The 27,277-nt window shown below is 39.7% G+C and overlaps 1 protein-coding gene and 1 long non-coding RNA gene across 3 annotated transcripts in view; one reads left to right on the top strand and one right to left on the bottom strand.

Moving 5' to 3' along the window:
* The window catches only part of LOC111838542 (protocadherin-9-like), a 313,609-nt gene that overhangs the window by 247,410 nt on the left and 38,922 nt on the right, over window positions 1-27,277 (top strand). The window lies entirely within an intron of this gene.
* On the bottom strand, window positions 8,973-16,947 carry LOC140592542 (uncharacterized). The gene is made up of 2 exons (XR_011992861.1): window positions 16,422-16,947; window positions 8,973-12,245 (listed from the first exon to the last, which is right to left on the bottom strand). It is a non-coding gene; the product is annotated as an uncharacterized lncRNA (long non-coding RNA).

Below are 27,277 nucleotides of genomic sequence, written 5' to 3'. Positions count from 1 at the left end.
TGGGGTACCGCAGGGTTCAATTTTAGGACCACTATTGTTCCTAATTTACATTAATGATATTGACACGAATACATACAGTAAACTGGTTAAATTTGCAGACGACACTAAGGTGGGCGGGGTAGCAGATACTAATCTAGCAGCAGAGAGGCTTCAACGGGATCTGGATTTAATTAGCGAATGGGCTGATACTTGGCAGATGAAATTTAACACAGATAAATGTAAGGTAATCCATGCAGGGAGCAGAAATATACAGTACAGATATTTTATGGGTTCCACTGAAATAAAGGTAGCTGATTACGAGAAAGATCTCGGTATGTATGTTGATGCTTCCATGTCCCACTCTCGCCAATGTGGGGAAGCAATAAAAAAGGCGAACAGAATGTTGGGTTATATCTCTAGATGTGTGGAGTTTAAGTCAAGGGAGGTGATGTTACACTTATATAATTCCTTGGTAAGACCCCACCTAGAATACTGTGTGCAGGTTTGGTCACCATACCTCAAGAAGGACATTGCTGCCTTAGAAAAGGTGCAACGAAGAGCTACGAGAATGATTCCTGGTCTTAGAGGAATGTCTTACGAGGAGAGGTTAGCGGAACTGAATCTGTTCAGCCTTGAGCAAAGGAGACTAAGGGGGGATATGATTCAGGTCTATAAGATTCTAACGGGTCTGGATGCTGTTCAGCCAAATGACTATTTCAATATTAGTCTAAATACTAGAACTCGTGGCCATAAGTGGAAATTAGCGGGAGAACATTTTAAAACAAATTTGAGGAAGCACTTCTTTACACAGCGTGTAGTCAGAGTATGGAATAGTCTTCCTGCTATTGTAGTGGAAGCTAAAACCATGGGTTCCTTTAAATCAGAGCTAGATAAGATTTTAACAACTCTGAGATATTAGCTAAGTTCTCCCCAAACGAGCTTGATGGGCCGAATGGCCTCCTCTCGTTTGTAAATTTCTTATGTTCTTATGTTCTTATGAATCTGGTAATATTCCATGGATCATAAAACCAGTGAAGCTGAGAGCTAGTAGAGGGGCAAGCCTCAAACTAGCATATTTCAAATGCTCAGCATTAACTAGGTCCATGCCACATGCTTTGTTAGGAAGTTTCTGCATGGCATCATACATTTCATGTGTCCTTATAATTATTGTTTCTTCACTTTTATCAGAGTCCTCAACATATGGTTCACTTTTTATACAATTAAGAAGGGAACAATAGTGCTGTCTCCATAATGCTGCAATATTATCTTCTCCCGAGATGCCTTCAACAGGAAGAGAAGGTTTACAATTATTCAGGACCCTCACCTCTGTCCAAAAGCCAGTAATATTATTACACATCATTTTGTTAGCCATGGAATCAGCCCTCATGGCTTGCTCATTTTTAGATATAAACCGAACAGCAGAATAGACTAGCATTGGCAAGTTTTTTATGGTCAGACTCCGGGCCTTGCCTTGGTATTCTAGCCAAGGCCCAGAGATTATAAGCTTTACAAGCTTCAGCATGATATAGAGCAACATGCTCCTTCCAACCAGGTCTAATGTTATATGTCCTATTACCCTTATATTGCTTGTGAAAACTTTTACCGCCATCAAACAAAGCAGCCACTACATCCTCATACATGCAGCAGAGGTCTCTCTTGTGCTCCTCAACCTGACAGTTGACATCCTTAAACAAAAGAGCTTCTCTAGACAAATAAATATTACTTAAATATTTATCTGTGCTGCTATAATAAGCCGAGAAGTCCTATTTAGTGAGAATTGACCAGTCTAATTTTGCAGTGGCAACACCACTGGAAGCATTGTTATTACCAGCTGTTGACGGCAATTTTTCACTTACTGTATGTATGTATAACTGTCTGTGGGCAGCAACACTAAATAAAATTATTATCGCCACAAAAGTGGATCAAATTACTAACAAATAGAGAGCTACTATCTGTAATATCAGCATTCATGTCCCCCACCACTGTAGGTGCTATTGTCTTGTATAAAAGCATTAATAAAAGCCAGCTTATTGAGATATTCATCCTCATTTTACACGAGACTCAGATGGCATATACATCTTTAGAATGACAAAATTATTATATTTATGAGTATATTGTATACCAATACATCAATCTACATCGAGCATAATTGGCTTTATCACACCATCAAGCTTTTTATCCCAGAGCACAGTCACCCCTCCTGGAATTCTACCTCTAACTATAGTCTCACTAAGATCAATCTTCGACTCCCCCACTCCAAGGAAGTTTTCATCAAAACAGTTAAATTTTTCTAACTCTTGTTTAGCTAAAAATGTCTCTTGCAAACATAAGATGTCACATTCTGTCAGCAAATTGTCCACAACAGAACGCCAAACTTTATCCCCTGCACTCTGCCCTAAACGCAGGCCACGGCAGTTGTAAGACAGTACCCTAATTGACATTATTAAACCGATACATTAGCACCAGAGGGAACATTTACCTCCCTTGTGGGAGGCACAGTATTCAATCCAACAGTACTGGCCTTACGTGGTTCATAATAACGCCGGACCAGAGCCCCTTCAGGCCAGAGCTCAGGAGTCTACATTTCACCAATGTCATTACATTTATTAGTCACTTTAAAAGAGCCAACCCTGCTGCGTACATTGTTGATTTTCTGGCAGGTGACCTCCCTGTTAAGTTTACCTTTAAGATACAAGGCAGGTGTGTCTGCTTCCAGGTCTGGGGAAAATTTAGTGTCAAATACACTCACTGATCTAATCTTCACAGTCTTAATGGTACTCTCAACTCTAGTGCCTATAATTGATACGAGCCCACGTCTCTTATTACGTACAACGGTAGCAGCAAGCACACCTGAACCTGCACCCAAACTCTTCTGCTGAAACCGACCATTTTTCACAACTTTACTCCATGGTGGGGAGCCTGTGAGAGACATTGCCCCAATTGGATCCTTCCCCGTTACAATACTTCCCATGTTGTTACCAGGGGCTGCCATCACAGCCCCATCGCGGCTGCAGTGTTCAGGTTCAGGCCAGCATGATGAAACATCCCTTTGTGTGTGGAGGCCATCAAAGCCAACTCCATGCATCACGGTCCCGTGTTCATCATCTCGCGTCCCCAGCAGTTCCACAGGATGGTTCTCCCATGCAGTGTGAGAAGCAGTCTCCGGCTCCAGTGGTTTCGCAGCAGCAACACCAACCAGTCCTCCAGACAGGTACTCCAGTGCCGTCACTTGGTGTTTGATTTCCAGACCGTCAGCACAAACTTGCTCACAATCATCTGTCTGGAACTGGGTTATATCCACTTCAGTGCATAGCTGCTCCATTCTCCGAAGCAGACAGAAGACATCCGAACTGGAAAATGTCACCGGTGGCAGCTCGTCTAAATAATGAGAAACAAATCTAGGGATATTCTCCCCACATTCATTCAACACTTTAAGAGTTTTATATTTTTGGCGTCTTTGTGCTGTCCTTTATAACAAACACATCGCTGTGTAGTTCCAGGACAGATTTGGACAACACTTTCTTGGAGGCTTCAATCCCTTCAGAATCAAACGCATTTGTTACCAATAAAACAATTATATCTTGGCTTAGAGTCTTAATTTTCACAGCAAGGAAATTAAGAAGCTCATCTTCCACAAACACCTTGCCATCAGTCGTCCTGAAAATCTCAGGTTTTAATCGCAGCTGTTTAAAAACCAGAGCTGCCGAGTTACAGCTTGCAGTGTCCGCCATGTTAGTTATATATATCTGTGTATGTGTGTGTGTGTGTCTATATATATATATATATATACACTCACCTAAAGGAATATTAGGAACACCATACTAATACGGTGTTTGACCCCCTTTCGCCTTCAGAACTGCCTTAATTCTACGTGGCATTGATTCAACAAGGTGCTGAAAGCATTCTTTAGAAATGTTGGCCCATATTGATAGGATAGCATCTTGCAGTTGATGGAGATTTGTGGGATGCACATCCAGGGCACGAAGCTCCCGTTCCACCACATCCCAAAGATGCTCTATTGGGTTGAGATCTGGTGACTGTGGGGGCCATTTTAGTACAGTGAACTCATTGTCATGTTCAAGAAACCAATTTGAAATGATTCGAGCTTTGTGACATGGTGCATTATCCTGCTGGAAGTAGCCATCAGAGGATGGGTACATGGTGGTCATAAAGGGATGGACATGGTCAGAAACAATGCTCAGGTAGGCCGTGGCATTTAAACGATGCCCAATTGGCTCTAAGGGGCCTAAAATGTGCCAAGAAAACATCCCTCACACCATTACACCACCACCACCAGCCTGCACAGTGGTAACAAGGCATGATGGATCCATGTTCTCAATCTGTTTACACCAAATTCTGACTCTACCATTTGAATGTCTCAACAGAAATCGAGACTCATCAGACCAGGCAACATTTTTCCAGTCTTCAACTGTCCAATTTTGGTGAGCTCGTGCAAATTGTAGCCTCTTTTTCCTATTTGTAGTGGAGATGAGTGGTACCCGGTGGGGTCTTCTGCTGTTGTAGCCCATCTGCCTCAAGGTTGTGCGTGTTGTGGCTTCACAAATGCTTTGCTGCATACCTCGGTTGTAACGAGTGGTTATTTCAGTCAAAGTTGCTCTTCTATCAGCTTGAATCAGTCGGCCCATTCTCCTCTGACCTCTAGCATCAACAAGGCATTTTCGCCCACAGGACTGCCGCATACTGGATGTTTTTCCCTTTGCACACCATTCTTTGTAAACCCTAGAAATGGTTGTGCGTGAAAATCCCAGTAACTGAGCAGATTGTGAAATACTCAGACCGGCCCGTCTGGCACCAACAACCATGCCACGCTCAAAATTGCTTAAATCACCTTTCTTTCCCATTCTGACATTCAGTTTGGAGTTCAGGAGATTGTCTTGACCAGGACCACACCCCTAAATGCATTGAAGCAACTGCCATGTGATTGGTTGATTAGATAATTGCATTAATGAGAAATTGAACAGGTGTTCCTAATAATCCTTTAGGTTAGTGTATATATATATATATATATATATATATATATATATACACACACACACACACACACACACACACATATACACACACACACAGTTAGGACCATAAATATTTGGACAGAAACAAAGTTTTTCAATTTCTAAGTTCAGTACATTACCACAATAAATTTTAAAAGAAACAAGTCAGATGCAGTTGAAGTGCAGACTTTCAGCTTTAATTCAGTGGGTAGAACAAGAACATTGCATAAAAATGTGGGGAACTAAAGTAATTTTTCTGCACAATCCTCTCCTTTAAGGGACTCATAAGTAATTGGACAAATGAATATAATTGCAAATAAAATGTTCAGTTCTAATTCTTAGTTGAAAACCCTTTGCAGGCAATGACTGCCTGAAGTCCTGAACACATGGACATGACCAGATGCTGGGTTTCCTTTTTAATGCTCTGCCAGGCCTTTACTGCAGCAGCTTTCTGTTGCTGTTTGAGGGTCTTTCTGTCTGTAGTTTAGTCTTTAGCAAGTGAAATGCATGCTCAATGGGGTTGAGATCAGGTGACTGACTTAGCCATTCAAGAAAATTCTACTTCTTTGCCTTAATAAAGTCCTGGGTTGCTTTTGCTGTGTGTTTTGGGTCATTGTCCATCTGTATTATGAAACACCGGCCAATCAATTTGGCTGGATTTGAACATACATGATGTCTCTGAACACGTAAGTATTCATTCAGCTGCTTCCAACCTATGTCACATCATCAAGATACACTAAAGACCCAGTGCCACTGGCAGCCATGCACGCCCAAGCCATCACACTGCCTCCAGCATGTTTTACAGATGATGCAGTGTTCTTTGGATCATAATCTGTTCCAGCCCTTCTCCATACTTTTTTCTTTCCATCATTCTGATACAGGTTGATCTTGGTTTAATCTGTCCAAAGAATGCCGTTCCAGAACTGTGCTGGCTTTTTTAGATGTTTCTTTGCAAAGTCCAATCTAGCCTTTCTATTCTTAAGGCTTATGAGTGGCTTGTGAACCCTCTGTATTTGCTTTCATGCAGTCTTCTCTTTAGGGTAGACTTGGATATTGATATGCCTGTACACCAACGACTGCAGGTCTTCCCACCCAGACTGTCATCTAGTGAAGTACGCGGATAACACAGTTCTCCTGTCTCTGTCTCAGTGAGTTTGTGCAGTGGTGTGACAATGTCTCCCTGGAGATAAACATGGAGAAGACCAAGGACATGGTGGTGACCTTCTCCATGTAAACAGAGGGACCTGGCAACAGGATCTGTCAGCATAATTTAGTGGAGGTGGTGGAGTACAAATATCTTCAACTGCGTCCTAAAGTTTGTCTCCAGCACCAACATATCTCCTAAGTAAGCTCAACAGCTTTGGGGTCAACAAGGTCATATTCAGAACCTTCTACTACTCCTTCATTGAGAGTGTCTTCTGTTTCTCCATCAGGAATGGGATGTCATTAAAGTTCCTGTGTGTGTAAAGTCAGGTATCCCAGTACACACACACACACAGTCGTGTAATCATATCTTTTTGGGGACCGCTCATTCATTTCTAGGGGAAAAATGTTAATGCTAACTATGACAACCTTAACCCCTACCCAGCCCTAACCATAACCATAAGTAACCAAACAAAATACAAGACTTTTCGCATTTTTAGTTTTTTCATTGCAGTCATGGATTTTTATAAAACAGAGTTTTATATGGGGACCCCATAAGGAAAAAAAAACTGGTATTTATCACGTTGTGGGGACATTTGGTCCCCACAAGGTAAGGTATACCTGGACCACACACACACACATAGTTCCCTTCGCAGCTCAATTAAATGAGATAATACAGTTATGTGAAAAAAAACAGTACACCCTCTTGCAGTGCTAACGTTTTACATATCAAGACATAATTAAAAAATCGTCTCTCACTGAGTTGACCATGAACTCCAAAGTATTGTAGAGTCAAATGCGGCTAGCTAAAGCTTTGCCGAAATTGATTCATGTAACAGGAGAATGATCCCAAGCTCACCAGGCAATCTACAAAGGAACTGCTGAAAAAGAAAAGAATCAGAGTGCTGCAATGGCCCAGTCAAAGTCCAGACCAAAAACCTCATTGATGAAATGCTTAAGGGAGAGCTGTGCATAAATGGATGCCCAAAAACCTTAATGAACTGAAGCAACTTTGTAAAGAAGAGTCACTTAGAATTCCACCATAATGATGTGTGAGACTGATACAGTCATACAGAAAACATTTGCTTCAAGTTATTGCTGCTAAAGGTAGTTCCACAAGGTATTGAACCATGCAGTGTTTTTCCACACACGGCTCCTCCATTTTGGCTTCACTTTTATTAAATAATGACTCACAAGGAATCTGATATGTGTTGTTTTGCACTTCATACTAGATTTAAATAATTTTAGAACCTGGACCCAATGATTTTTTATTTTCATTATTATACCCTGATACAGAAAACCATAAAACTGAAAGCAGGTGTACTTCCTTTTTCACATGACTGTAGCTTATATATCTTCCTTTTTCATTTGTTTGTAGAGTGTTGGTTAATTAGGAAATGTGTTACATTTCCTAAAAATTGTTATTTTTTAAGATTTATATATTTCTTAAGGTTTTAAAAAAGAGTGAAGAAAAAAATGCTAAGATACATGGATATTTTTAAAGGCATTTTCAGAGCTTTAATGAAATTAACATGTTATTTTTGCAGCCCATTAACAACAGAAGTGCTCACTACAGAAATATTTTACTCATTCAAACAGGTAAAGTTTAATTTCCTGCAAGTGTTTTTAATTCATCCACAATCTACAGGCCATGGAGCTTTGAGAAGCCTTCAACATCATTATGATCAGCCTCCCACTTTCAAATTCTGGAATGAAAACAGCAAAATAATGTACAGACTGTACTTGCAAATACTTCTGAAAGTTTGTAGTTCCATCTTGTTTGATGCATAAATTAACATATTCATACAACTGGGATTTTATAGATTCATGTGGCCTTTTGTGAAAATGAGTTTCTCATTTCAAAGTCTATCACGTGAGAGGAAATGTCTTGTTAGTCTGCCCTTGAATGGCAAAAAAGGCAATCTATTAGTACACACAAACTGATTAAATTCAGATGAAGGGCCCTTGTTGTTCCTTTTCTGCCTTTTGCTATTTTTTGCATGCATTCCAGTCTGTTTTCGATACATTTTGTATAGATACCAACATAATATTTTGCAATACCGTTTACAGTTATTCTACTACATGTGTATTTTTTTCAGATTTCACATTTAAGCATAACACGGCTTTTGGGAAAAAATGTCTCTTGATTGTGTATCAAATTGTATGTATATTCCTGGGACACATTAAACCTCCACACTGGCATACATCCACACAACAGTATGCACACAAGTGTCTTTTATGGATACTTTCCTTGATGCATCTGTTAATGTTTCCAATGATTCCAATGACAACAATTGATAACAAGCAAAACATAATATTTTTCACAGCAACAACAATGAATATAACTGCAAGCAGCAATAATGAGGTCAAGCACACTAAAATGGCATAAATACAATGGAAAGAAATTCAGAAAGTGGAAATACAAGAACATAGGGACATATGAACATAGATCATATACCATAGGCTAACACACTGCATGAAGTATCCAGGAATAACTGAACTTGAGTTTGTTACTAGGACTGCAGTCACACTTGAGTTGCTTTTAAATTGATTTCCAACTCACAACTCAGTACATTTTGACTTGGACTGGACTCAGGCTTGTTGATAGCAACTAGTGAAAAATAAGGCTCTGTTGAGATTTGTACATGCGCGAAGCATTGAGTGTACAACTCTTCCCAAACTGTAAAGACATTAAACACATCATGATATGTGGCTGTGTACAGAGCATAGGAACTGGAGCCAGAGAAGTGTGACGTAAGGTGATATCAACAAACAACACACTTTTTCTGTATTGCCACTAGTATAAATTGAGGACCCAATATGACAAAGCACAGGATATTCTGAATGTTATTCTGAGTTTTATTTTGCATTAAAAGGCAGAAATAGCTGTTGTTTAACCTGTGTTGTAAATTATGTATACATTGTGTTGTTATACAGTGAAACACATTGACATAGATTGCCATAAATTTCATAATTTAACAGATAAGTCTCAAAAACACTTTTTCGTTTTGGACATGCCCTTCCAAGTCAAGCTATATTTTCTTACAACTTAAAAAATGCCCACACCTCTTCATTGTGCCCCATGTACTGTCTGTAGTGTTATGTCTATTGTATTATTCGGAGTTCCATCATGCATTACCATTTAACAGTTTTTAATAAAGTAAAAACATAATGCCAGCAAATAATTTATCTAAACAGTAATATCACTGACCGTTCTCTTTTAATTAAAAGAATAGCATGAATGCACACATAACATTTTTAACATGGAGTTTGCAGTGTTACTTGCATAACCATTTATTTAATTTCAGACACATGAGCTGACAGCTAAATCAATTTTATCCATTAATTGGAGTGTTTGCTTTAGAACTATGTGTAAAAATGAAAATCGTAATTTACTTTAGTATACACATTGAGCTACTTTGGTAACATTGTACTTAAAGCAGTCATATAAATGCATTATACTTACCATCATAATGCATTATGATGCATTCATAAAGTATTATACTGACCATTATAATGCATTATTAAGGTATTTGTAGTGCATTACAGATGAGAGCATTCATAATACAAAATAAAAATTGTTATAATGGGTTATGCCCTTTTATAAGTGTTTGTAGTCGGTTTTAGAATACTTTATGAATACATTACAATGCATTATGAAGATATCTATAATGCATTTACAGTATGTGACTGCTTTAAGCAACGTGTTATTTTTTGTTAGTCATATTGGGAAAAGTTTCAACAAAATGTTATTTTTGAGAAAGTATTAGTTTTAAAATCTATGTTAGAACAGTGTTTAGGTTCTTACAATAATGTTATTGCTTCAAAACCATTTGAATTAACGATTACTTTGAAAAGCCTAAGGAACTATGAGACATGCAGTTTTTGAACTGTTCAAGAGGTGATTCCCATTTAGGTATATCAGTTATACTACTAGAAAAAAACAAATAGTACAATTTTTGATAAACAGTAATGTCTAATTGTAACCAACTAGCAGTTGCCTTCAGGTCTCGAAGGTCTGGAATAAGAGGAATGGGAGAAGGGGACACACCTGTGCTTAATGGGAACATGGACGTCAAGAGCATTAGACATAGCCTGAGTATAGGCAGAGGGAATCTCTGAAGGACAGGAATGATCAGTAACATCTGAGAGAGAAGCTAGTAGAGAAGCATAAAAGGCATGTGTCAACCGAATTTAGATGAGAATAGGAAATAGAAGAGAACAAAAAGTAGGAATGAACATACAGCTCTATCAATGACTGATGTGGTAATGGCACAATAGGCACATATATACACAGGTAATGAGTTATAAATGGGAAACAGCTGTGAGTAATTGAGACACTAGGTTGGGAACCATTAAGAACATATGTGAAGGCTCATGACAGTTGCTGGCAAACCAGGGACATTAATGGACTGGCAGAGACAAATCATGGCAATCCCCAGTCATAACAACCACTTCTATGAAGCCAGTACATCAAAATGTAATAGGAAAAACATATTTTTTGCTCACTGCATCGCCCCCCAACGTTCAAATGACCTGAAATTTGGTGAATATCCATGGGCTGTGGCCACAAGTCGAAATTCCAAGTTTGGACTCAAAACACCAAAGCATTGCAGAGATATGGTTGTGCATCCTTATTGGTGGCTTTGCCACCAATTACATTTGCCAATAATGGACAAACAGCTTTGAAAATCAAAAATCCCTCTGAAACCTCTTGTGAGGCTTAGTACAAATGTGAGGATTGTTTTGAATGAATCATGCTGTTGATGCACATTGGTTGCTAAGCAGCATCAGGGTTGATTCAAACCAAACTAATTTCTTCTGACTTTTGTTTTTAGCCAGGGCCACTTCAGCTCAATATTGAATCATATATGAACGGCACAGTGGCTTGTGCTGTTGCTCACACTTGCCGGGTTGGTTATTCAAATGCTACGTCTGTGTGTAAAGGGCTTGCTTGTTTTCCTCAAGGTACTCTGACTTCCTCCTACAGTTCAGGCTGATTGGCATCTCTAAATTGCCCAAATAATATGTCTTTGTTTTAGCTTTGCAAAGAATTGGCATCACAACCGCGCCTTGTACTCTGTAATGCCTGGGATAGGCTCCAGGACTCCTGAAACACTAACAAGGATAAGCACTTGGGCGATGAATAGGTGGATGACTCCTACAGCTGCCCTGGTTTCATTTGCTATTTTTGAGCTTTATATTTTGAGATTATGAACTTCACTGGCGTAATTTCTTGTACAATACTTAAAACTGAAAAAAGTACAAGGCTACAAAAGCAATCCACATCCTTTGACAGAAAATGTCAATATATCACAGGGGATGCACAGCAGGGTTCCCCAATTCTGGTCCTGGAACAGGGAAATTTGCGAACTGTGTTCCAAACTGGCCCTCCAAGACCGGAACTGAGGAACCCTGCACTACAGGGAATACAATGACACCCGTCCACTTATTCTACATGCTTGTGGACAGGGAGGAATATTGGAAGAATCCCCCCACCCCATAAGCATGCAAACTCTACACACATCAAAACAGGACAGAAATCAAACCCATAACCATCTACATTTATTTGTCCCTGGGGACTAGTCACTTTTATTATAAATACTCCATTACTGTAAAATTTTATAGTACAATAATTATAATGAATGTAAACCTACTCTGAGCTTAATTCACACAAAGCTGCAGAGCAGGACACAGCTTAGAGGTTTGATATTGGACAGACATCAAGCTCCACTATCTTACGCTTCAGCAGTGTTAAGTCTGACCCTTCCAGATGCAAGTTGCCTGTCTGACAGGTAGCTTGCTCCCCCCATCCTAAACCAGATTTCAGAATAAACTGTCAAATATATTTAAGTCAGATTTTGTAGGTTGCATGTCATTAGGTTGTGTCTCATTGAAATTCATTGCAATTCAGTTTCTGATTTTGATCAAATTTTCTTCAGATAACTTATTGTTGAGGGTATATAGCAAAGATATACTTATTTTCCCAGCTGTGCATCACTAATCTGTCTCAATGTTGCTTACCCGCTGCATCATCTGTGAGACAAATCAAAATCACTTCCATCTGATGCTGTCTTTGGTCCAGCGAAGGTATATAATGTTTATCACATTCTGCAAAAGAAGTTGAAACAAACTCAATATTATACAGATTGTATTCATAGATATTACAGTTTTCTCGTCTACTGGTACTTTTGCAGACAAATCAATATTAAGTCTCTGAAACAACAAAGAATCTACTGCCAGTCCATAAAGTCTGACCCACAGCAATTGTGTTGCATTGCGATTATTTATTTCCACCCTTGTGGAGGACAACTAGACATGATCGGTTGCTGAAGATTTGACAGTATCTGTTAACAGACTAAAAGGTCAAATGTCAGACTATAGTTTATGCTGTCAGAAACTGTCCATGTTATATTTATTGAACAGCATTCTACTTTCAAAACCATGGAAGCGAAAGTTTCTTTTGTTTTTCAGTCCATATATGAAATGTTTCAAAGGTTGTCTGCCGTGATGAGAAACTACATACACTTAATGTTCTTATATCTGACAACATGAGGGCTGAGGCCTTGCCAGATAGTTAAATGTTACTTTTGAAAAACATTGAATTGTAACACATTTGTCACACTTTAACCTTTTATACAAAAACTATTGATTATTGTACTGTTATTTTAAGACTGGTGTGATGTCAAGTGAAGTTGGATATTCAGTACAATACAAGAGATTCTGAGGTAAACAATGTCAGAACAAGAAGAAAGACTACTAAAGAATGCTCCTCCATAGATGCGCAGGAACTGATATCAGGGTTCTTGCAGGTTTCAGTAAGTTAAATTTAAGACCTTTAAGACATTTTTAGACCATTATGAGTAAAATTTAAGACCAACACGATGCATTCGAATGATACCAGAATTTCTCATATTTTATGTCACTCATATCCTTAGCCCAACATCCACATATCATATGTGTTTACAAAGTGCATTTTAATAAGTTCACATGGGTTTAAAGCATGTGGGAGTGGTATTTTAACGCTTAAACTATAAAAAGTTTATGTATATGGTCTTTCTATATCGCGGATTTTCACCTATTGCTGATGGGTCTGGAACGTAACTTCCGCGATAGGTGGGGGATCCAGACCCATCAGCGATAGGTGAAAATATATGGTGATCCCCTGCCTATCGCGGAAGTTACGTTCCAGACCCATCAACAATAATGAAAACAACTGGAAACAGCTGATAAACACAGGGAATCCACATGGGGTTAACGAGGGGGCGTGGCACACGGGAGGAGCGGACGAGCGGGGCAGGACATACTGCACTTTTAATCCGATTTTTTAGATTTTCTAAGCAATTTTTATTCAAATAAGTTTTTTTTTCATCTCTATTTTGCTTTTTTTGTCTTGGTTTAACTTTTTAAAATCTTGTTTTTATAAAGCATATTAAATAACCCCTGTGTATGATAATAAAAACTTGCATTGCCTTACCATAAGGAGACCGAGAAACGTTCTCCTCAAGACCACACGAACAACTAAAAACTATATGCTGGAAACTAAGACATTCACAAGGTAACTCCATGAAAAGCTCTATAAAAGGAGAAATGTGTTTATTTTAATTATAATTTAAGATAACGTGAGCCAACTGGCTAGTAGTTGCCTTTTAACTGAAAAAATTCACTCCAGTCATCAGAGAAAAAAGTTACTACATCAAAACAATTACATTGCAATACTGTATGGCATGAAACAAACTTGTAACTATGTCATTCAGTAATACAAATAATAAAACAACATACCGTTCACATTGGCCTCAAGAACTAAGTTAGCGCTTGATTCCCCTGCACTTCCTGTTGTAGCTGACCGTGCACTTGACGTCAGTGGCTGAAAATGCACGTTCTGCAGCCAGACCCTTCTCAAACTGTTTGTTTGCCTAGCTGCAGTGATCACGCGATGGGATTTGTAGTTTTATTACCACGCAGACACCGGTGCAGACCAGAAAACACAACCAACGGATTAGTTTTACAGCGATTTACTATTTTATTTTCTGCGGACAGCGCTTTTTGGGAATGAACGGAGGTAAGAATTTTAAGACTTGGGTATATTAAATTTAAGACCTAGGATGAAAATCTGGGCATTTTAAAGACATTTTAAGGCCTTAAATTTAACTTTCTGAATTTTAGACTTTTTAAGACCCCGCGAGAATCCTGTGATATATTGTTCGTATTGTGCAATTCTTTTCTTTGTTATTCTTTATCATTTGTAGTTTAGTGTAAATTTTTGAAAGAATATTGTTATTACTTATTATATAAGAGTTAGTGCTGAGCAAGAAATCTCATTCAACAAGAGGCGTTCTATGAATGTGGTTGTCCGAGTATAACTGCACTTGGACATTTCACATTAGCGGTATCCCTCTGCTTTACAAATTACAAAATCAATGTAATTGTAATCCGTTCAAATACTGAGAAAAAATATGTAATTAAATTACAGTTATTAATCAAAATGTTGGTCTCCTATGAAGATTATAACATTCATTTTGTTGCTTTTCATTTTTTACGCTGTGCAGAAATGACTTCTTTTGACATATTTCCAGACAATGTGGGTCAAAAAAGCCATTGGGACAAATTTGACATTTCAGCATTATTGTCCAGTTTACAGTTTTCAGTCTTGATTGCTTTGGGACTTTTCCTGAAACATACTTAACATTCTGAAGACTATAAGAACATTTCTCAAAACAATTTATGATTAACTTACCCAAAACAATTACAGGTTTTCTTGATTTCTTTGGCATGTTTTATGGAACATACTTAATATTCTGAAGACTACAAGAGCATTTCTCAAATCAGATCATACTTATAGCACAACACTAAGGTTTAGTTGCAAAAGCTTGTAATTTACACAAAACAATTAACTCACTTCTCAAAAGAAAATAATTCTGCCAATGAATTAGTCAGTGCCACTAAAATAAAAAGTACAATGAGCATCATTTTAACCATGAGAATCAAAATACTTAGATATATTGTCAATATGTTACCGTAGGTCCCGAGCTCCACAATTCTGGGTGATAGTGTCAGTTCTCACTTTCTTATTGTTACTGAGCAATCATTTTTCTTCAGCAAACTGATACTTATTTATGTCACAGACACCAGGTTCAACATTGCAAGGCTCAACATTACAGCATGCAAAGTTCACTGGTAAAGAGAATACACTCGCATACACATGTAACTTCTTTAGATCATGAGACACAGTACAATAGCAAATAAAGTCAGGTTATTATACTGTAGCAGTGATTGTCAACTCATGGGTTGCAACCCAATTTGGGTCGCAGCAAGTTCTGAAAGGGTCATGAGGCAGAGTTCCAAATATAAGCATTTTAAAACCAGCAACCTCCTATGCTGATCCACAGTTAGATTTTCAAATCAAATCAATCAAATAAAATAGCCTTTTATTGTCAATTCACTATATGTCCATAACATACAAGGGAATCGAAATGGTGTTTCTCTCTCATCTTCCTAGTACAATATAAAATATAAAAGTATAAAAACCATAAACATATAAGATATAAGTGTAGCACCCCTTAGGCCTATCTCCCGGTACTAAAGGGCACTCCTGGGTTCTTTACTACTCCCAGGGATTTTATATTAAGTAATGGATTTATGGTCTTGTTGCTTTCTATTAATATTAAATGTCCATACAATTTGTTCTATGTATTGTGTCAATAAAGGAGTTTTCTAGATAAAGAATAAGTAAGAGTGTTAACTAATTTTAACTATTTGAACAATAAGCAACTTACACATGAAATACTTCCCCACAATGAGCCTGTTTATCCTAGGACTCTGAATATAATCACTTGAAACCACGCATTATAAATGTAAATCAAAATATATATTTTACTTAAAGAATTGTGAATATTTGGAAAAATGGAATAAAGTAAAATAATAACATATATAATACAATTATCCTGTATTTTAGTTATTGAAGTACAACATAAGATTCTCAATCGACATAAAGTTCAAAGGAAATAAATACATTCACTGGTTCACTTTTCAGTAACAAAATTATATACCCATATGCTGAGTACTCGTTTAAACCTGTTTTCCTAAAACAATATTACCTTGACACAAGAAATAGCAAACCCACACACATACATACGCTCGCGCTCACTAACACACACACCCCACCCCAGCCGGCTTAACCCTGAAACTTTACGTTGCAGGCCTGTTGCAGCTCGAGTGCGGTGTGGCCCAAAACACACGACCCCTTCACTCCTAAAGGAGCATTAAACGAAATGAATGTCACGGTACCTTACTCCAACAGAGTTTCAGAAAGGCTGGCGATCCGAACTGCCGTGCACGAATCCGTCCTCCTCCGCCATGACACTCTGCTCCCGTGGATAGAACACTTTTGTAGGTTGCACAAGTTGGTCCCGTTTACACGGCGACAACAGGAAACTTCTTCTCCGTTGACTTAACTCACCCAAGTGACAGTCACTGACTTTCATACAGTATGTTAATCACCTACTGTATTCTCGTTAACCAAAACAACATGGATATCGCAAAACGCAGTTCTCCCAGCTCCGCTTCTTCTCCGCTTCCCTCGCGCGCGTTTTTCTTTTTCGTTTTCACCTTTGACCTCAAGGTCACAGTTTAAGCATACAAAATTAAAATCAAACTTATAATTTTCCAAACATCAGAATATTGCTTCCTACATTGCACATTTCACTTAACCAATGAAATAATTTTAAACAGTTACAAATCATACATTCAAAACACATTCTAAATGTAAACCTTATATACGTAGAACTCCATTACCCAGAATTCCAACGATCTCTTAAAGAAAGAAATTCATTTCTTTAATAAATGAATTTATATACCTTTTTAGTCAGATCTTGACTACTTTTGAGAATATGTCAATCTATATATATATATACCCTAATATATGCAATATCGGTCTTTTAACATTCAATTTCCTTAAATGTTTACTTTCATTGGGTTACACTCTCCCCCTTCTAAAGTCCAGCATGTCCTCATGCGGTTACTCTGGCATGCATAAGGCATTCAGTTTTGGGCTAGGATAAAGAATAGAACATTTAAAACACTGCGCCATAGGGTGACACCAAAGCGTTTTACACTTCAACCCGTGACGTGAAGGATTACTGACATGCACAAGCATACCCTTGTGAACCATAGTAACCAGACTATCTGTGGGCTTCCCTGGCTCGTCATAAGTGAGTCTTTTCACAGGTTTTATGTGCCTTCTGGGGCGTGTGTCACCAGTAAGTTCTTCTACAGTATCTTCATCCTCAACAGTAACATTTTTGGAAGGATTTTCTCCCCTTTCTGACTCTGTGCTGACCACAGGGTCTTGTACTGTGTCAGGCCTTTTCCCTGTTTCGCCACCCACAGGAATGTCTTCAATGTCCCCAACCGCTTGAGCCTGCTCAAAGTGATTGGACATTTGTGATCTTCCTTCTATGGAATCTCCCACAGGAACAGTAGGTGGCATCGCTCTAAGCAATTCACTTACTTCATCTCTTAGCGGATAGTAGGTCGTCCATCTGTATTCCTCATCAGATGACGACTCTTCATCTCCATCATTATTTACCTCCTCTATCCTTGTTTCCTTTCTTTCCCGTCTCCATTTGGTCTGGGTCCGGGTTACAGGTCGATGAGGGATAGGTTTCTTCTCTTCTAAAGCAGGTAGCCTCACCGACTCTCCTATGGGTAATAGGTGGTCTCTGTGAAGTGTTCTGGTTACTCCTGTGCCTCTCTCAGGTTTTAGTCTATATACAGGTAAGTCTGGTAGTTTCTTCACCACGATATATGGTAATGAATTCCATCTGTCTCGTAACTTATGTTTTCCGGGCAATCCAAGATTCCTTACTAACACTCTGTCCCCTTCTTCCAGAGTATGCTGTTTAACTCTTTTGTCAAAGTACCTCTTGTTTCGGTCATGACTTCTCTGCGACGCTTCGGATGCAAGCTGGTATGCTTTCTGCAGATCTCGTTTCATGTTCTCAACATACTGTTGATACTTCAATTCTTCCTTTCCGTCAACAGAAGTCTGACAACAAAGGTCAACCGGCAAACGAGCTTCCCTGCCAAACATAAGCATGTAAGGCGAGTAACCCGTAGCCTCAATTTTCGTACAGTTGTACGCATGGACTAACTGACTTATATACTGACTCCATCTTGACCTCTTGGCTGTATCAAGAGTTCCCAACATGGACAGCAACGTCCTGTTAAAACGTTCAGGCTGTGCATCACCTTGCGGGTGGTAGGGTGACGTCCGAGATTTGCGAATTCCCAGCATCCCTAGGAGTTCTTTGATGAGGCGACTCTCGAAGTCTCTACCCTGGTCCGAATGAATTCGCGAAGGTAATCCATAATGAACAAAAAATTTTTCAGACAGTGTTTTGGCAACAGTCAGGGCTCTTTGATCCTTGCATGGGAAAGCTTGAGCATAACGTGTGTAATGATCTGTAATCACCAACACATTTGCAATTCCTTTAGTGTCAGGTTCCATAGACAAAAAGTCTATACAAACTAAGTCTAGAGGACCAGTACTCGTAATTTGACCTAGTGAGGCAGCACGTTGTGGGAGGGATTTCCTTGTAACACATCTCCCACAGTTCTTAATGTAATCACTGACATCATTGGTCATTCTTGGCCAATAGAATCTGCTCATCAGTAGTTCTGTCGTCCGGTCCACTCCAAGATGTCCAGAATCATCATGTAGTGATGACATGACCATTTGGCGGTACTTGTCTGGCAAGACCAGCTGTAGCCTATCAGCTTCTGACTCTCTCTTTACCAATCTGAACAGGATCTTATTCTTTATCACCAACTTGGCATTTTGTCTTTGAAACAGTGCTATATTGGGGTCTTGACTCTTGTCCAGAGACTGTAATTGACCAGTCTCAACGGCTCTTTTCACTCTGCCGATGACCGGATCTTTGTCTTGAGCTTTACGTAAGTCATGCTGACTAAGCTGTTCTAGATTACCCATATCCAGTTGAGTTGGATAGGCATAAACACAAGGGACACTGTCTGGCTTTGCCCCTAGTTGGTCTATGAGACGGCTAGATTCTACGTGCTCATCTAGGGTGGCAATTCTGCAGATGGCTTTTACCCCAGAGGGAGGAATCTCTATCCAATCAGCTGTCACTTCATTGGCTGGTAATTGGCGTGACAGCAAATCAGCGTCAATGTTGTGACGTCCTGGACGATACTGCACTTTGAAATCATAGGTGGCGAGAGCTGACAATCACCTGTGACCGGTTGCGTTTAGTCTAGCACTGGTTAGGACATATGTGAGTGGATTATTATCCGTTCTGACAGTGAACTTTGCTCCATAAAGATAATCATGGAACTTATCCGCGACTGACCATTTCAGTGCGAGAAATTCAAGCTGATGAATGGGATAATGCTGCTCAGAAGCACTGAGTTTACGGCTTGCAAATGCTACAGGTCTCAGACCTTCAGGATACTCTTGATTTAAAACAGCGCCTAAGCCATTCAAACTTGCATCTACATGAAGAACATAGGGTTTGTCTGGATCAGCAAACGCCAAGACTGGAGCATTAGTGAGACAATGGATGATGTCATGAAAGGCTTTAGTGCACTCCTTGTCCCAGCGCTCACCAAACGGTTCTCCTTCTTTGAAGTAGGATTTCTCAGAGGAAACCTTGCGTCCATTTCGGGTGGGAGGGTAGCCTTTCGTCAGCTCTGTGAGTGGTCGAACTATGGCTGAATAATTCTTGACGAATCTACGATAATATCCGCAGAATCCGAGAAATGATCTTAAAGATTTCAAATCTGTTGGCATCTTCCAGTCACGGACAGCACTGACTTTCTCAGGATCTGTTGCAATTCCTGAGGCAGATACAATGTGTCCAATGTATTTAACTTGTGGCTGACAAAACTGACATTTGTCAAGGGAAACTTTTAATCCACACTCTTCCAATCTGTCAAGCACTTTTAACAGTCTGTCCTCATGTTCTTCTAAGGAACGTCCAAACACAATGATGTCGTCTAAATAAACGATCACTTGTAGGAGATGCATGTCACCCACAGCTCTCTCCATCAGTCGTTGGAAAGTTGCTGGGGCTCCTGTTATTCCCTGAGGCATCCTCTGGAATTCATAAAATCCAAGCGGGCAGATGAACGCTGTTTTTTCTTGATCTTCTTTCGCCATTGGGATCTGATAATACCCACTCCGTAGGTCTAACACGGAAAACCAACAACTGCCAGCAAGACAATCCAAGGCATCATCAATCCTTGGAGTGGTATACTGATCCGGTATTGTTCTGGTGTTAAGAGTGCGATAATCGATACACATTCGCACACTTCCATTCCTCTTTCGAACAATCACTATCGGCGAAGCATACGGGCTTCTAGACTCTTTGATAATGCCCGCAGCCAGCAGGTCTTTTAGATGGCGGCGCACGTCATCAACATCTGCGAGAGCAATGCGTCGCGATCTTTCTCTAAATGGTCTGGGGTCACTGAGTCTAATGTGGTGCTCTACTCCTTGAGCAAGACCCACGTCCCACTCATCTAAGGAAAACACATTCTCTCGTACAGACAGTTTCTGGAGCAATCTCTTTTTCCAGGCCTCAGGAAGTAGTGATTCCCCAAAGTCAAAGCATTTCTCACTGAGGACCTTAGATGAAGACTTGGGCCTCTGTGTAGTTGTAACAGTGTCAGTATGAAACACATGAGCAATGACTATCCCTGGCTGAAGAGTAGCCTCTCTGTTAGTCTCATTTCTCATCAGGACTTGGAAACTGTTAATATTCAATTTAGATGAATGTAGCACCACTGGCTGAATAAGTACTCCAGCAGGCAATGACACTGAATATGGTGTTTCAACCATCAAAATGTCTTGTTTCAGGGGGTTCCTACAGTTAACTTTGCAGACCGCAGTTCTTTCCCCACTAGCCGGAACAACCAAGGGGCCAGGACCCATCCATCGGACTTCACCAATATGTTCTTCCACATCCATCAGAGGGCTTGGTGGAAATTTAACCACTGGAGTCTGGGGCATGATTCTCATGGAGTGAGCTTTGTTGAGTGTGTCAGCACCTTTGCACAGAGCAGCTAAGCGATGAAACAAGTTGGCATTCGTGCCAATGATGACAGGGATGTGGTCAGGACCACTGGGCTCAGGACAAACTAATGCCAACACAGAAATCACCTCACAGGCACCTGTCAAGGTAGCTGGAAATTCAACATCTACCACAACATAGCCCTGATAAGGGTAACTGGAGGAACTCAGACCCCATATTGCTAAGCCAGTAATAGGGTGGATGGGCACTTTGGGTATATATTGCTGGTACCACTTGTCAAATATGATGGTAACCTGGGACCCACTGTCTAATAAAGCATTGCAAGAGTGTCCATTGATCTTGACTGATATGGTGGAGGCTGGGCCAACCAAACCACCAGGGAGGTTGCTCATAGCAGGTGTATGGACATCACTTTTCTTACAATAAGTGTCTCTGATCTCGCTTGTTTCAGTTCTATTACCTTTGGCTTTCCGGAGAGAACGCAGCAGCTTCCGGATCACTACAGGTGGGTTCTCTGATTCTTCACACTGGCTGGCAATGTGTCCATCACCACCACAACGGTAGCAAAAGAAATCGTCAGGGCTAGTTCTATCACTAAGATTTGCAGCACGTGGCTGCGACAAGTTTTTCCGTGGCGGTGCTCGACGTTCCACCGTCATCACAGAAAGTTGGCGTTGCATTTGCTGTACTTGTGTCTTTAATTCTTGCATTTCCATATTAGGCTGCACCTCAACAGTCAGAGGGGAACTCTTTGGTTTGGGTTTTGAGGCTTTGAGCACTGGCATTGCATTCACTGAACCTTCCAGTCTGGCACGTAGCTCTTTAACCTCAGCTTTCAATGCTTGAATTTCTGTTTCTTTTAGAGGTGAGGAGTCTTGATGGAGCACAGGTTTTGCTGTAACATACAATTTACGCCGGGCAGCCTCATTTTCCTCCTCCTCACGAATCATGTTCAAAAGAGTCAAAAAGGTAGGGGGAGATTCCCTCCCTTCTCTTAATCGTAGTTTAAGCAACATCATGTCAGACTCGACTGCGCCTCTAAGCAGTTGCTCAATTCGAACTTTATCCATGTCTTTTGCTTGTAAGCCACCTCTCTGTACTACTTTCGTCAATGACTTTTCTAGTCGACAAAGGAATGCTGATAAAGCTTCACCATTGTTTTGACGAAGAAGCCTGAATGTGAAATACAAATCATCTCCGGACTCAGAAGTCCCAAAAACACTATCCAGTGCACAAAGATAGTCTGAGGCGCTGGCATTATCATTAGACAGCCTAACAGCTTTAATGATCTCCAGAGCTGGACCTTTCAGGCTTTCAACTATGCGTTTACGCTTCTCTTTTTCAGAACATTCACATTCGGCAATCATCAACTTAGCCTGGTCTATCCAATTTTCCAGGCCGTCCTCTCCAGCTGGAGTAGGCAAAACACCAGAGAAAACACGCAATCGTTTGTAAGCAGTGGCATCACTAGACCGATTCTTAGTCTTCTCTAACAACTCTCCAACAGCACGAATGATCGCTTCTGGGGAGGTATTAGCAACAGGAGAAATCAAGGCGTTAACATCAGCCATGGATTTCCCTTCCTCTTGTAGAAGTTTATTCAACTTCATGGTAAAATCATCAGGAACAGGCTCAATGTTTCTGACAATGACAATTCTCCATTCATGCTCAGCGTCTTTAGTCATCACTACTGACGGTACACGATCAGGATCTATCTTCTCCCGGCACTCACATAGTACCAACAAGCTTTTTGCAGCTGGACCTTCTTTGGTACTACGAACACGCACTCTACCAAAGACTTTTACAGTTTCAAGTGTCTCTTCAATGCAAGCAACTTCAACACCAGCGGGAACATCAAACACTAACAACGCATGCTCAGTGTCAATCAATGCATCCTCGCACCAATCGACAAGCTCTTTTTGTAAAGCAAAACTGCTTCCTAAATCCATTTTTCAATACCAAGAAATTATAAACTTCAACTAAGCACGCTCACAGCAAATCACAAGATTAACAGGGGCAGAATAACAATAAGACCAAAATCCCAGCGGTGCCTCCAAATTGTGTAGCACCCCTTAGGCCTATCTCCCGGTACTAAAGGGCACTCCTGGGTTCTTTACTACTCCCAGGGATTTTATATTAAGTAATGGATTTATGGTCTTGTTGCTTTCTATTAATATTAAATGTCCCTACAATTTGTTCTATGTATTGTGTCAATAAAGGAGTTTTCTAGATAAAGAATAAGTAAGAGTGTTAACTAATTTTAACTATTTGAACAATAAGCAACTTACACATGAAATACTTCCCCACAATGAGCCTGTTTATCCTAGGACTCTGAATATAATCACTTGAAACCACGCATTATAAATGTAAATCAAAATATATATTTTACTTAAAGAATTGTGAATATTTGGAAAAATGGAATAAAGTAAAATAATAACATATATAATACAATTATCCTGTATTTTAGTTATTGAAGTACAACATAAGATTCTCAATCGACATAAAGTTCAAAGGAAATAAATACATTCACTGGTTCACTTTTCAGTAACAAAATTATATACCCATATGCTGAGTACTCGTTTAAACCTGTTTTCCTAAAACAATATTACCTTGACACAAGAAATAGCAAACCCACACACATACATACGCTCGCGCTCACTAACACACACACCCCACCCCAGCCGGCTTAACCCTGAAACTTTACGTTGCAGGCCTGTTGCAGCTCGAGTGCGGTGTGGCCCAAAACACACGACCCCTTCACTCCTAAAGGAGCATTAAACGAAATGAATGTCACGGTACCTTACTCCAACAGAGTTTCAGAAAGGCTGGCGATCTGAACTGCCGTGCACGAATCCGTCCTCCTCCGCCATGACACTCTGCTCCCGTGGATAGAACACTTTTGTAGGTTGCACAAGTTGGTCCCGTTTACACGGCGACAACAGGAAACTTCTTCTCCGTTGACTTAACTCACCCAAGTGACAGTCACTGACTTTCATACAGTATGTTAATCACCTACTGTATTCTCGTTAACCAAAACAACATGGATATCGCAAAACGCAGTTCTCCCAGCTCCGCTTCTTCTCCGCTTCCCTCGTGCGCGTTTTTCTTTTTCGTTTTCACCTTTGACCTCAAGGTCACAGTTTAAGCATACAAAATTAAAATCAAACTTATAATTTTCCAAACATCAGAATATTGCTTCCTACATTGCACATTTCACTTAACCAATGAAATAATTTTAAACAGTTACAAATCATACATTCAAAACACATTCTAAATGTAAACCTTATATACGTAGAACTCCATTACCCAGAATTCCAACGATCTCTTAAAGAAAGAAATTCATTTCTTTAATAAATGAATTTATATACCTTTTTAGTCAGATCTTGACTACTTTTGAGAATATGTCAATCTATATATATATACCCTAATATATGCAATATCGGTCTTTTAACATTCAATTTCCTTAAATGTTTACTTTCATTGGGTTACATAAGATAAATATCAATAGTACTAAAAATAGTAAACCTTTGTATAGGGGTGTAACAATACATCGATTTGTATCAATATATTGATTCAACGGCAAACGATCCGATGCATCAATGTGATCGCATAAATATCAATACAGTCGAACTTCGTTACAACGTACCTCGGGGGACATTAAGAATTTGTACGTTATAACCATAGTACGTTGTAACCAAGTCCCTCAAAATGAATAATAGAACACAAAATGTATATAAAAAAACTTTTATAAAACACCCCTCAAGTTGACACTATGACATACAGTTTGTGTAGTTTGAAGAATATAGTTCCTATTCTAAATAGGAACTATATTCTTCAAACTATGTTACAGTTTTTCTCAGTTGCTTTGATGCATTTCTCACAACAGAATTGAAGTTCTCAAAACTGCTCGTTCAATTCCCACAACCTCCAGTCAGTTGTGCAGATCATAACAGCAATTTCTGGTTGTTTTCGTCATTTTGCAATTGCTTTAGTACACTCAGGCAGATGCTTATGTGCAATTCTCAGCTATATCATACATCAGCGGTTGCTTATGTCATTATGATCAAAATGCATTGTGCTAGCCTTCTTTTACATAGTCATACACTGCAGACAAACATAATTTTGTCATTGTGTAAGTCATTGCAGTCAAAAGTGTTCAACAAGATATCATTAGCTGTCAAGTGTATTTTAAAGGTTTCTACAAAACTTTTTTGGTATGTATTCACAATACTAATGATTCCTATACCATTTTCATATACATGGATGAGGTTGGCTTCAACTTGGCCAAAGGAAGGATACGTGGGTATAATCTGATTGGACAGAGAGCTACTGTTGACATGCCAGGCCAGCGGGGTGGGAATATCACAATGTGTGCGGCTATTTCGAACAATGGGGTCCACACTCGTATCCCTCTTGTGGGGCCATACAACACCTAAAATCTGCTGACCTTCTTGAACACCCTCTACAGGGATCCCATTCCTGAAGAGGAGATTGGTCAAGAAAATGTACCACAGTATGTGATCATTTGTGGTAATGAGAGTTTCCATCACTCCAACCCAATCAGGCAATGGTTTGCCAACCACCCCAGGATGCTGATGGAATTCCTACCACCATATTCCCCATTCCTCAATCCAACTGAGGAGTTCTTAGCTTGGAGGTGGAAGGTATACTGTATGACTGTAACCCACATAAACAAATGACACTGCTTGCTGCTATGGAAGCTGTGTGTCGGGATATAACAACAGACGCCTGCAGAGGCTGGATAAGACATTCTAGGAGGTTCTTTCCACGCTGCATTGCACAGGAAGATATCCGTTGTGATTGGATGAGAACATGTGGCCCAATATACAGGATCACCTGCAACTTTAGAAAACATTTAGAGTTTCAGTATGTATATATTGTTCCCCTTTTTGATTTCATATGTTATTCATGAGGCATTGAAATGCATTTTTTTGCTAGATTGCAATTGCAGTGCATGGTATGTCACCATATACCTGTGCAATCAATAAAATATTCTTCTTGAATCAATCTCCCGCAGTCAGTGTTTTTTATTTTTATGTTTCCTGCCCTTGTCATTCAGATGTTTTGTGAATCAGAAAATGTTTACATTGTGTATATTTTATATCGATAACATGACTTTACATTTTGGCTGTCATGTCCGTGGATGATAATTCATGAACTCGGGATTTTGATAGCACTGACATATTCAATGACATAAATACTCGCTTTTGAGGCATGGACTAAGTATTTTGAAGAGGTTACTTGCTTTTGTCGGTCATCCATGATGTTTTGCCATTTGCACTAAGTGTTTTGAGAAATGCACTTGCTGTTATGCAACTGTTAAGTCTGTTGTGAGAAATGCACCAAAGCAACTGAGAAAAACTGTAATATCAGTTACTAATAGACAGCCGACATAACGCAAAATCCACTGCCGGCTTATCGTTCAAATGGCCTTACTGTAACCTAATGTCAAACTGAAATTATGCACCTGTATGATTCAATTGGCTGAAATAAATTTCGATACCATGACACCATGCAAAACCATGAAAAAACGGGGGCTGCATGCAAGAAGTCCGGCCGGCGTGGAATGCTTCATGAGGATAGGTTCATACAGTTAGGCGTTGCTAAGCGATGTAGATGGCCGGCAACAGACGATTCTGAATTGTGCGCGCGCTCGGAAGATGAGGCTGTACGTTGTAACGAAGGTCAGTTTGCCTATTTTCCTCTGAAAATGATACGTTTTATCGAAGTTTACGCTGTAAAGGTGTACGTTATAAGCGATACCGGCAAATGAAATAATGCATTACACGAATTCGGGACATTGAAATTTGACCGTTGTATTGGTGTAAACGTTATAAACGGGGTACGTTGTACCGAGGTTCGACTGTACATGCGTTTTTATTTTCTCGCCTGTTCCAGTATTTTTTTCACGATCCACTGTGACGTACACATGGTCTACACCAGGGGTGCCAAATACCTCGATCGCGATCTACTGGTCGATTGCAAAGGTAGTGTGGGTAGATCGCATATGGCATAAAAAATAGAGGATGGATGACGCATTCAACCGCACCAGCTGCTGCAAGCTACAGA

The sequence above is a fragment of the Paramormyrops kingsleyae genome, chromosome 1 (assembly GCF_048594095.1).
Source record: "Paramormyrops kingsleyae isolate MSU_618 chromosome 1, PKINGS_0.4, whole genome shotgun sequence".
Classification (NCBI taxonomy): Eukaryota; Metazoa; Chordata; class Actinopteri; order Osteoglossiformes; family Mormyridae; genus Paramormyrops; species Paramormyrops kingsleyae.
This window is presented reverse-complemented; position numbering and strand designations above follow the sequence as displayed.